Raw genomic sequence first — 12,061 nt, 5'->3', positions numbered from 1 at the left:
GGCATATTGAAGAGGTATCTCGTGCCATGCTCAATGAAAAAGACCTGCCAGATTTTTATTGGGCTGAAGCAGTTGCTACAGCAGTCTACATAATGAACAGGACTCCCACTGCAGCAATACATGGGATGACTCCAGAGGAGAGGTATACTGGTAGAAAACAAGATATTTCTCATTTGAAAATTTTTTGTTGCATTGCCTATGTACATGTGCCAGATGAGTTGAGATCCAAGTTGGATCCAAAAGCTGAGAAGTACATCTTTATTGGTTACTCTCTGCAGCAAAAAGGGTATGATGCTATAACCCTTCTACTCGTAAGTTTACAGTGAGCAGAGATGTTTTTGATGAGATGAGTAGCTGGTATAAACCAGTAAATATGATTGATGATGTAGATGCACAAAATGGTAATGCTGCACAGAATTCACAGCAGCAATCACAAAATATTAGTGGACCTGGAGCGTCCTCTAGCAGTGCGTCACATTCTTCGCCATGGACAGGCAGATTGAGATCAGCAGAATCTTCTCAAAGCAATGCAGATAGTGGTATGCAGGTATCACGAAAAGGAAAAGAGAAGGTTGATCAGCCCATGTTTGATGTGAATGCAGGTCACTCTTATGTGGATGGTGAATCCAGTGGCTCAGAACAGAGCATTGATGATGAGTTGGGTATTCCTTCTATTGTTACACCTGGAGTAAGGAAGACCAGGGATGTTTTGAGAGCACCTGGGAGTGAACCTACTTTGCGCAGGTCTACCAGAGCTAGGTATCCTGTGGATAGGCTGAAATATGATGGATTTACAGCCATTCACTATGCATATATGGTTAAAGTGATACAGGAACCAGAACCCACTTCTTTCGAGGAAGCCATGGATGAAGAAATGGATGCCTTGGAAGCAAATGCTACATGGAAATTGGTACCTTTGCCTAAAGGTAAAAATGCAATTGGCTGTAAGTGGGTTTATAAGGTGAAGCACAATGCAGATGGTTCTGTGAACAGATACAAGGCAAGATTAGTAGTCAAGGGGTATGCACAAACATATGGCATTGACTATGAAGAAACATTCAGTCCGGTTGCAAGGATGGCAACCGTAAGAGCAGTCATTGCTATGGTTGCATCAAAGGGATGGTCTTTACATCAGATGGATGTAAAGAATGCCTTCTTGCATGGTGATTTGCAAGAAGAGGTCTATATGGAGCAGCCACCAAGTTATGTGCATGTTGTTCATCCTGAGTTTGTTTGCAGGTTGAAGAAAGCCTTGTATGGCTTGAAGCAAGCACCTAGAGCATGGTCTGACAAGATAGGACAGTATCTTGTCACTATTGGCTTTCAGATTTCCAAGGCAGATTTCTCACTTTGTGAGAAAAACAGAGAGGTATTATGCTACTTGTCATTTATGTTGATGATTTGATTATGACAGGTGACAGTGATGAAGATATCCTTCATGTGAAAATGCTATTGAAGCAGAAGTTTGAGATGAAGGATTTGGGAGAGCTGCGTTATTTCTTGGGCATTGAGGTGATTAGATCACCAAGTGGGATACAGCTCTTGCAGAGGCAGTATAGATTGGACATGCTGTCCAAATATGGGATGACAGGCTGTAAGCCTATTTCAGTTCCTTTGGAGCAGAATGTGAAGCTGAGCGCAGATGCAGGTGAGCTTCTGAAAGACCCTACTATGTACAAACGCATAGTAGGAAGTTTGATTTATATGACTATTACCAGGCCAGATTTGAGCTATGCTGTTGGATTGGTAAGTTAGTTTATGCAGGCTCCAAGGAAATCGCATTTTGATGCGGCTAGACGCATACTCAGATATGTGAAGTCCACATTGCAGTATGGACTATTTTATGAGACTGGGGTTCAGATACAGTTGCATGGATACACTGATGCTGATTGGGCTGGTAGTATTTCTGATAGACGATCTACCAGTGGATATGTGTTCTCTTTTGGGAGTGCTGCAGTCACTTGGAGCAGCAAGAAACAGCCTACAGTTGCCTTGTCGAGCACAGAGGTCGGGTACAGGGGTGCAGCAATGGCTGCATGTGAGGTAGCTTGGGTTCATAAGCTACTTTATGATATGCATCAGTCTACAGATGGGCCAGTTGTCATTTATTGTGACAACATGAGTAGTATACACTTGGCAAATAACCCAGTCTATCATGCTAGAACAAAGCACATTGAGGTGCATTATCACTATGTGCGAGAGAGGGTTTTACTAGGTCTTATTGATCTAGTTTATGTCAGCACAGAGGATCAGGTAGCTGACATATTTACGAAGGCATTGGGCGCAGAGAAGCTGCGCAAGTTCAAAGACCTGCTTGGTGTGCAGGAATTGGGATTGAGCTCGAGGGGGAGTGTTGAGATATCGAGCTTCACTCGTGATACGCCAGGGTGACCGTTGTGTATTTATATCACCGACTTGTCAGTTGCAGACGCGGTTGGTATACCGCCCATGAATAATAGCTACATGATAGCTATCCTTATCTACTCTAGTTCGTGGCTCAGTTAGTATGCCACCTTAGTTAGTTGAGTTTGGTTTGAGACCCATATATAGGATTCTTCTATTTCTTTGTATGAGAGTTCTTTTTTGCTTACACAACTAAGAAGAGGAAAACTATTTTCAGCCTCCACCCTTGTGTGTATTCCCCCATTGTGCAAGCAAGAAAGCTACAAGTGAGACTCTTTCCTTCTCTCCCACAATCTTGACAAGGTAAACAATAACCAAGTCAAGAAAACTCAACAAAATACAAAATAATTTTGGATTGAAGCCAAATAATAAGAAAGATCTACTTTTAGTCTACCTAAAACTCTAGCTAATCAAACTAGCTACCCAAATGTTAAATTCTTGAAAAAAATGCACAATATCATAGCTCTACTTATATAAACCCATAAGTTAATAGATACAAGAGTGGCTAATGGGGCCATGAATCACAATTTAGGGAGTTGTGCTAGTTAAGTAAGGCATGTTTAAAACTTAATAGCTCTACATTGCTTTGTGTTTGCCATAGTTTACATCTTATACTTTTGGTTGAAAATCTAAGCATGTATTTATTTTGTAAGAACAAGATGCTAGATTTAGCTTTTGTTTCTAAGTCATGGCCTACCTAATCTCATCTAGATATCATAGCTTCTCATATCGATACATTAGTAGAATCCAAATGATACTTATGATCTCTCCCAAATTGCAAGAAACCTATAAAAATCATTTGCGCACACTTGAGCTTGCATGCACACTTACGATTACATCTTAGTCTTGAAATCTAGAATGACCCCACAACATTAGAAGCATTGCAAACTATTTAGCTCATGGGTGGGTCATTAAAACAAAAAGTAGGGCCAAAAAAGTGCAATGAAGAAATCAATCAGTTGAAAAAATAGTAGTAAGAAAAGCAAATAAAAAAGAAAGCAAGCATGATTAGGCCCATATATTGATGTGCTCTTATTTGACTCTAGCCTACCTTGAACTTGATTATGGATGCATATACTACTACAAATCAATAGTCTTAGAGGTTCTACTATAAGATGTTCTCTATAATTTAATCCTCCATGAGATAACATCAAACCTTGGTCACAATGGAATTATGTTTAGATTAAACAAGATGGTCTAAGACACCTATGCTCTTATTTTGCGGTCAATTTACAACTAGCAAACTACTAAAACAATTAATGGCACTTGTTTTTTTTAGAGCAAGTGCATAGGGAGTTGGATTTCATGAAAATCTGAGAATATCTTCCATTATTTGTCCATTCAAATAAAAAGAGAAATTAGTAAGACCATGGTTAATATCAATTATCATCTCAATTATTTTTGTTGTTTCTCTTGTATATCTTAATAAACTTTATGCACAACTTGTACTATATCTCATGTTCAAAGATTGTAGGTAGTGACCATGCCTCCCATACTTCATGAGGCTTTCTAGGTATTCTCAACAACCTATGCCTAGGTTATTGGAGTGGCCACAACTTAGCTTTGTAGCATATGACATAAACACTCATCTCAATCTCCACTCCCCTCAATCAAATAATAATTGAGATTGGCTATGGAGTTTGAGGGTAGCCTCAATAGTCCTACTATCTACCAACAATTGAGGGGTTTAGGTCATATTGAAACTCTACTACTTGGAGCTAGTCACAACCAAGCCAAAACATGCTTTTGAGGTCAACATTTTTTGCCTCTAAGGAAGAAAATTATTCCAAATATTTTGAACATTTTCCTAAAAAATCGTGATATTCCATAATCCTTGACAAATCAAGTACTATTGAACCCTTGACAATGTTCTAGGTGATTGAGCAATTCAAGTGCTTGATAAACTCCTTAAATCAAACTTCCCTTTCAAAAGTTAACAAAAAGAATGGAAAAAAGTCACTTTGATCGAAGCATGAGGCCTTCCTAAAGCAATAGCTCAAAAATACTAAACAAGTATCATCATTAGAAGCTAATCTAGTACATCTAAAGTGTACTTAGAGACTAAAGCTAGCATCTATCCTTCTTTTGGATTTAAAATAATCCTTAACAACTATTGTTGAAGCACTCAATTTCTATCACTAAAATAAGCCTTAACAACTATTGCTAAAGCGCTCAATTTCTATCACTAAAATAGATCAATGTAAAATATTGTGATGTTTGATGAATCAAAACTAATGGGAAAATAAATCAAATACTACTATTTAAGGTGTTGTTTCCATGGACAAGCTAACAAAAAATGTCTCTACTTATCAAATGTATACAACACCAAGGATTTATCAATCCAAGAAAAACTTGGCAACATCTCGCTGTCAAAGTCAATATTTAGGAATAGCAAAATCCCAAATTTGAGCCAATAAGCCATCTAATCTTGCTCTAAGTATGGAGCTCTCGGCCAAGACCAAAGGCATAGATCCACACCACAAATTTAGCATTTGCCATGAATTCATGTAAAGTTTTATATTGTAGATCTGAGATCAAATTCCACAAAGGCAACATGCAAAGTGGTGAAGGGTTAGATGAATGTAGTGAAAAGCAATCAAGGAGCAACATCGAATAATTTTCGTGGAATAGACAAATGCATCTTCTTCAATCAACCTCACAATCAACAACAATTAATTTACGAGTTATCTTACAATAAGATGAGAAAAAGAAAGTTGTTGCTAAATACACTAGTGGCCTCTCCTACCTTTTGCAATCACAAGTTTATAGTCCATTAATACTTTAGGCAGGTTTATGGGGAGAAGGATCCACATCACATGTTTGCCTTGCTAAACTGACTAAAGAGCTATATTCTAACTTGTCCCAACCTATACGATGTGACCATTCTATACAAGTGGATAAGCTTTAGCTTGTGCTAATAGACTTTAAAGCCCTCACATCAAGTGAGGAATTCATAATGTTAAATTCAAATGAATCACTAAGCTATGCATTGACAAGAGCTCTCAACCATAAGAAAAAGTCGTACTTCTAAGTAATATGCTCACTAACTTTGAGCATGCCAATAAAGGTTTAGCTCAATAGATTGAGCATATGTGGGTGTTCTTGGTTATGTATTGGATCTCCAATGTTGTAGCTCCAAGCACATCACATGCTCGACTAGCAAAAACCTACCCAAAAGGCATCCTTTTTCATCTTTTACAAGGCCTCACATTAAGGGAGGAATTCCTAATGTTACATTCAAATGAATCATGTGCATTGAAGAGCATTCCTAACCATAAGAAAAAGTTGCACTTTTGAGTAACATGCACATTAACTTTGAGGATGCCAATGGAGGTTAACTAAACAAATTGAGTATATGTCAATGTTCTTAGGGTTGTGTTTGATCTCTTATGTTGTAGCTGTAACAATATCACATGCTTGACTAGTAAAAACTCACCAAAAAGACATCCTTTTGTATCTTTTGCAAAGGCTTTTTGTAAGTAAAGTCAATGTTGCATTCATACATCCCACATTCATTCCAAATATTACGCTTAAGACATTAGAATAGAATATTTGTTGAAGTGGTTGTAACATAAGGGAAAAGAAACATAAAAAAGTTGGATTAACTAGTAAGCACACATATTAGTAAACAAGCCCTTAAAGCTAGTAAGTATGTAGCCTTGCTAAGGTCAAGGAGGAGCTAGATAGTTCGATGCTTGCCAACATATGACTCGTATAAATAAATAAATAAATAAATATATATATATATATATATATATATATATATATATATATATATATATATATATATATAATGGTATAAGATCATTGTTCATACTATGCCAACCAATATTTGAAATTGAGCCTAAAAGGTTGACAAGTTGGCAAAGCATAGCATTAAATTTAGATTGTACGTGCATTATCCCTAGGTCAAAAATTAGTACAATCATAAAATCCTCTTTAACATGAAATTTAGCATTGTAGGTGTATGATCCCTAGGTCAAGAATTACCACAATCATACAATCCTCTTTTTGAAGGAGAACCGGTCTTTAGGGGACCCGATTTTAACAATTCAGCTCTGCAGGCGAGTGCTCGTTGCCTCAGCCCCTTCTATGTCCCAACACTTGCAAGGGGAGTAAGCATGTAGGATTGATTACACTATATTTAGCTAATCTATTTTTAATCAAGAACTACATAACCCTCTTTTCTTCTCTGTCTAGAATATCTCACACAGCGTGGGAAAGAGGAACTACATACCTTAAGTCGGACCATGGGGAAGAGAACCTAGTACTTTTCTTAGAAGGGTGCTAGAAACCATCTTGCTTTGATGAACTCGTGGCCCCAAATGAGTCAACTTATTCAGAAAATGGCAGGAAAGCCTGTTGCTTTCAGAAAGTGCAAGGAACTTGCAAAGAAAAACAAGTCTACCTGGCTAGTTGGACACAAAATTAGGGGTATTGGAAGATGTTCCTCAGAGAGGAGCAGTATTGGAAAGGTTTTACGTTCAACAGCACAAGGAATCAACAAAATGCAGTAGCAGCCCTCAAAACAACACAATGCAACCATAACTACTTGTGAGGATGATGTCAAGAAAGCAGTGATATCATACCATGCCAAAATCACAAAAAACAACAGAAGTGAAGGCATATGTAACTTGAAACAAACTCAAATGTGTAATAAAGCATGCAAGCAAGAAAGAGGACTAAATACCAAAATATAGACTTCACAAACTTGCCACAAAGTTGTCTAACATATTGGCAAAACTCAAAACACGGAGTGCCCAATTAACGAGTCCAAAATGAGTAATTAAGCAGCAACACATCGCCCAAGATCAAACCCCATAAAATTGGACAGCTTCCAATGTCCCACGGACTCCATGGACCATTTGGACTCACAAGAAAGAGATGGCCATGTTGCTAACATGTCATTAGCTTGATCTTGTTCATTCAGTGATGTCTGTACTGCAGATCCAAGAGTAAGAAGCATTTCAGAAACACCAGATGTACTTCACCTTGGCAAATACATCCCCTCCAAGGGATATTTTGCAAGACTTAAGCATGTGATTGGCAGAATCAGGACTTGCAAATACATCCCCTCCAAGGGATATTTTGCAAGACTTAAGCATGTCATTGGCAAGTATTTCTACTACTTGCATTCCAAGGGACTACATCCTATATTAGAAGCCCCATCAAACTATTATTGAACTTCGCGTGCATTTCACCAATGCATTATTGCACAGAATTTCCACGACATCCAATAACCTCATCGTTGTGTCTACCGCTTTGCCCTTCTTGGTCACTTTGACATTTCTCAAAGATTTCAAATGCATACATACAAACTGCCCATCCGAATTAGTTTAGAGCCTTGGCACTTAGCCATGCTGGGCATACCAGCACATTTCAAGAGATTGGCAATAGCCTTGTGTTGCCACAGTATGGCCGTGCACAATCTCATGATTTTCCAATAGCCCTAGCCTGTGGACCTCAGCATGTATCTCTTCGTCATTCTCCATTGCTCCTGTGTTGCATTAAGCTCTCAATATGCATGGAGCATGACAGCATCTAGAGAGAAATCCTCCTCATGCATCTGTATAAACTAAACAAAAATTCATCATTGAGCATGTGTCGCGGGCATATCCACAATTGGAACTGATCAAGAGAATGCAATCTATACTAGAAGCCCAACAAAAAGTAGTTGTGCTTTTGAAAGTGTGCGACACTTTCAAAGGCATGCATAGGATTAAAGCAATCCAATGTAAATGTTTGTTGTCCTTTACAGTGTGCATGAGCTCAGCCTTTATCAAAAAGTCCTGAACTCTCAAGCTTTCACTCTCAAACTCCTCTTGGAGTCCAATCACGGTGGATTTCGTCGATCATCTATCAAAAGGCAGAGAAAGTAAACTGAAACCTTTTACAAGTTGATAGCATGGGTCATCTTCATCAAAACCAAAACCAAAAACTCAAAACATTGAATCACAAGTGAACTCCCAATTCTCTCCCAAACTGAGGTGGTAGAATGTGCCCAAGAAAAATAGGTACTGACAACATTGTCAAAAGGCTCACCCCTTAGTCTCATGGTAACCCCCAAACACGAGAGGCAAGGTTGTGGCAACAAAAATCAGGGGTAGTGGAGATCATAGACCCACATTTGTTGAACCATCCATGGACTTTCATCCTCAAGCACACCTCATCTCTATGGAGACATCCGAGGTCAAGAACTTGGTCCACATTCGCAAGTTGCCCACAAGGAGGCAAACGTAAAGGCCCACTCTATCCGACCAATTAGCTCTTCAACTGCTTGGATTGTGGATGGTGGAGCCACACATCACATGACCCCATTCATGACATTTTTCTCGCCCGAGCCCCTGCAGTCAAGAATGTCCAATGTGGGAACGACTCCTCAGTCAAGATCCAAGGTCTAGATCGTGCCAAGTTTGATACTAACACCAGCCCTGATTTTGTTACATTAGACAATGTCTATTATGTCCCCTAACCTTGGGTGATTCTGATCCTTTAGCATGTTTACCAATTGGGGTGAGCTGTTTGCTTAACTACAACCACAATCAAGGTACTTAATGCCCAAACTGGTTTAGTGATTGCTTGTGGTAATGTACACCCTAGTGGTCTCTATAAGATGACCCATTTCCTCTCCTAGCTGACTGCCGAGGGCTTTGAGTTCCATTAGTTTCATGCTTACCTTCTACTCGGGACGAATGAGGAGCATCTATGGCATTTTCACTTAGGACATCTTGGGTATAACTCTCTGTATGAGTTGTCACGTTGTCAGACGGTGGATACCCTTCCTTGCTTGAAACTATCTGAGGATGTCTATATAGCTTATCAGCTTGAGAAACAACACCACATTTTGTTTCCTTAGTAAACCACTCATAGAGCTAAGGGGCCTCTTAGATTAATTCATGTTGACCGATGTGGGCTAGCGTCTACTACAGCCATTGATGGCACGTTGTAGTTCTTTTTAATAGTCGATAATTTTTCAAGATATATATGGGTGTGCTTCTTAAAGCATAAATTTGACACCTTCGCATATTTCTCCACATGGATGTGATTAGTGTAAATTTAGAGGGGCATTTGTCTGGGTACCATCAGGAGTGACAATGGTGGTGAGTTTATATCCAATGAGTTCTCTAAATATTTACACGATAGAGAGCAAATAATCACGAACATGGCACGCTCTATGCTATTCGCAACAAAGCTCCATGAGCAAGCATGGACTAAGGTTGTTAACACTTCGATGTATATCTTCAACCAAGATCTAACTACAACATTCCCTTAGAATTTTGGATGTCGTGCTTACATGCACACTCTTTTTGCAAGTAAAATGTGGCTAATTATATTACTCACAAGGCTGATTACAACAAAGCGTGCGTGCTCAACAGACTAGCTGGAGCTGATGCAAATCACAAGTCCATCATGTATACAAGCCTCTCAAGGAGGTCTAGGGGGGAATGGGGGCAAGAAGCCATGGAGGGGGGGGTGTATCACCATCTAGGGCTGCCCGCCTGCATTGTGAAGAATAGGTCATGGCCGCCCCAAGTGAGCAGAAAGTGAAAACGGAGCTCCTGGCGAGCATGAGACTCGCCTTGTACCTAGTCCCAACAGCCGCGGAGGGAGTGGATGATGGAGATCCACAACTCTGCCAAAGTTGCATATACTGAAACGCACTCCCCGCGAAAGACCACTTGACAGCATGCCTTCCAAATGTGCCATCCTATAAGACTCCCTATGATCTCTCATACCTCTGAGCGCTCTGATGTGGGCTCCAATACTTGGCAGCTAGGTAAAGCCTCCAAGCCTTGACCACTGCACAAGATACAGCCTCGATGAGAAAGATCATGTCCTACATCCCCGCCTCATACAAAAGGTGATGGCCCTAGCTAACTGCCCGCTAGCAAAAAGTCCCCCCACGAGATGCAACCAAGGTTGGGTGCCACTCGTTGGAGAATACGGCAGCCTCCTCTCCACACGAGCTATGCCGCCTCACAAGAACAAAGGCAGTGCTTTGGAGTTTTCAAGAGCTACTGTGAGCAGCGCTTACAACCTCCATCTTGTTGCATCTGAACCAACCAACTCCCAACAGCCAGACCCCCATGTGCCAAAAGCCAAAGGAAATACGACACCCTCCTCAGCTCCAACTATCTCATAGGTGACACCAGAAGGTCCGACAGAAGGCATCCGTGATGTTATCCTCTGCCTAGTATCTGTTGCGTGAAGGCGCCCAATCCATGTCCTCCTACATCAGTACACGTCTACCAATCCTAGTTGTGTACTCCAAGAACCTCAGAGGCTTCTTAGCGACGGCAGTGGCCAGCCATAGCCACTCTCCAAGATCCCACTCTAACTCATCAAGTGGCTTGCTCTCCCATATCCAAAGGCACCACTCTTGAAACTCCTCCCATGGCACATAAGGGTCCAATCACCAAGTCTTCCCCTGGAGTCCAACCACACGAATCCTCCTCCAGGAAAGGACACCAATCTCCTCATCATGTTGCCCTCTGTCAAGAACCAAACGCCCCCCATCCTGCACGGTAAAGAAAGTCCCACAGGGGGCACCACCCACTCTACCTACCACCTATAAGGGGATACCTGCCGGTGAGAATCTAGCAACCCACACCTCCCAGGCTCCACCGGCTCTCAGATCGAGGGGTCTAGCCACTCGTGAGGGATCGCTAAGTCAATCTCCCTCCTCCCCACCTCAACTCCTCGTTGACATCCTGATTCCCACTGCAACACTTCCTGATCCGCAAATCCTGTACACCTCCCGCCACGTCCTGATAGTACAAGCAGGGCCAGCATCCCAGCCAGCCCACTCGATGTGGGAGCGCTCACCTATCTATATCCCATCTCGATCTCTGACCTAGGGGTTCCAAACCATCGGCTAGCAGTCTATCTCCTCTTGGCATCCTGGGGGCCTATGAACTAGGGCCTTGCCAAGGCCCGACCACACTCGAAGTAAGCTATGGAGGAAGGAAGATCTGGGTGGCGTGATCTGGGCAATCGTGAAGATCCACCTCAAGGATGGCCTCCAACCCCCACCAACTACACTCCTGGAGACCCTTCCGCAAAAAGACCTTCCAGGTCTGCCCACCTGGTGTGAGACCACGAACCACTAGTTTGCCCAAAAGGGCTAGGCTCTGGAACTCTGGGTCAATGATCCCAAGCCCTCCCTCAGACCAATGTTGGATGATGGTTGCCACACCATCTTGGCCCGGGAATCCCTGGAACCGTCTGAGCCAACCCAATGAAAATTCCGCACTAGAGGCGGCGAAGCTGAACCACACAAGATGAGGAGAAACACCAACAGGAGGCAATGTACCAAGTCATCGCTAGGAGGACCTAGTTGACCACCAGGGTTCGGCCCGCTAAAGAAAGGAGGATTGTGCTCCAGTAGGTCAACTTCCACCTAATAGAGTCGAGAATTGGAAGAAATTGTTGGGCAAGAGTGATATCTAGTCCCACCTGAAACCCTAGATATCGGACGGTTTCATCCATCTGAACCTTAGATGGACACTCCACTCCGTGTTAAAGTCAAGATATGTAAGAAAACCAACCGACTTTCGCCAATTGATTTTTGCTCCAGCTGCAGTGCAAAATACCTCCAGAGCTAGTCTCACTCTCTCCAACATCAACTCATCATCCTCTACATAAAGAACAGTATCAT

General features: G+C 41.5%; 1 protein-coding gene across 3 annotated transcripts in view; it reads right to left on the bottom strand.

The window, feature by feature from the left end:
• Positions 1-4,668: 4,668 nt before the first annotated feature.
• MRPL11 (mitochondrial ribosomal protein L11) overlaps positions 4,669-12,061 on the bottom strand; it is a 61,552-nt gene continuing 54,159 nt past the window's right edge. Inside the window, exon 2 of one of the 3 annotated variants that reach the window (XM_087698075.1) lies at positions 4,669-4,931. The gene's annotated coding sequence lies outside the window, so the exon portion shown is untranslated. Of the gene's footprint in view, positions 4,932-5,552; positions 5,571-7,951; positions 7,970-12,061 lie in introns of those variants that run through there. The other 2 variants (XM_087698081.1, XM_087698078.1) reach the window with 2 other exon arrangements.

The sequence above is a fragment of the Lygodium microphyllum genome, chromosome 2 (genome assembly GCF_053477565.2).
Source record: "Lygodium microphyllum isolate KBCC chromosome 2, Lygodium_microphyllum_v1.1.10, whole genome shotgun sequence".
Lineage (NCBI taxonomy): Eukaryota > Viridiplantae > Streptophyta > Polypodiopsida > Schizaeales > Lygodiaceae > Lygodium > Lygodium microphyllum.
Note: the sequence above shows the minus strand (reverse complement) of the source record. Positions and strands in the feature narration are given on the sequence as shown.